General features: G+C 73.4%; 1 pseudogene; it reads right to left on the bottom strand.

Annotated features, from left to right (window-relative positions):
- Positions 1–74: 74 nt before the first annotated feature.
- LOC113221101 lies at positions 75–734 on the bottom strand (annotated as a pseudogene).
- Between the last annotated feature and the right edge of the window lie 7 nt (positions 735–741).

Raw genomic sequence — 741 nt, forward strand, 5'->3', positions numbered from 1 at the left:
TGCCAGGATCCGGCCAGCTCTTGGGTCCGGTCCTCCCGCGGAACCCCGTACACGCAGTCCCAGCGCCGACCCACCCAACTTCCCTTTGTTCCCCCAAGCCACGCCCCTCCGCATAGCTCGTTCCCCATTGGGCGGGGAGCGGGGCGGCGGGCGGCGGGAGGGGTCGTGTGCCCCTGTGCGTTGTGTGTCCCGGCCGCAGCCCCGAGCCAGCTGCAGCTCCTTGATCGGAGCCGGATCCTGAGCGGGGAACACGGGCTGAAGCGGCGGCCGCGGCGCCGGCGGCCACGCCCCGGGGCTCCATTGTTGAGGCTACCCCGGCTCTGTAGGCTGCTCAGCTGCGCTCCAGTCGGCCCAGGCGCCGGGGCGAGGAGCGAACGCTGCGAGGCGGCGGCCTGAGGTGAGACGGCTCGACGAGCGACGAGGTCCCTGCCCCAGGCATGGCGGCTACGAGCTGGGCCCCGCAGGTTCCGGGGTGGGGATCCGGGGTCCGTGCGTCTGGGCTTTGTCTAGGCCTCGGGTGGCACCGGGCGCTTCGCACCTGCTGCAATACCGCGTGGGCCCGCGCGGTGTCCTGGTCGCCCTGCGGGTGGGGGCCGGTCCCCACTGCTTCCCGGTTCCTCCTGTCTGCCGCGGAGGGAACTGCATGGACCTGGGCGCTGCCTTCTGTCCGGTCCCCCCGCGGCGTGGTTGGTCCCCGCGTGCGGCAGAGGGGGCCCTGCCAGGACTCACTCGTGGGGCGGG

The sequence above is a fragment of the Piliocolobus tephrosceles genome, unplaced genomic scaffold, assembly GCF_002776525.5.
Source record: "Piliocolobus tephrosceles isolate RC106 unplaced genomic scaffold, ASM277652v3 unscaffolded_20573, whole genome shotgun sequence".
In the NCBI taxonomy this organism is placed as follows: Eukaryota; Metazoa; Chordata; class Mammalia; order Primates; family Cercopithecidae; genus Piliocolobus; species Piliocolobus tephrosceles.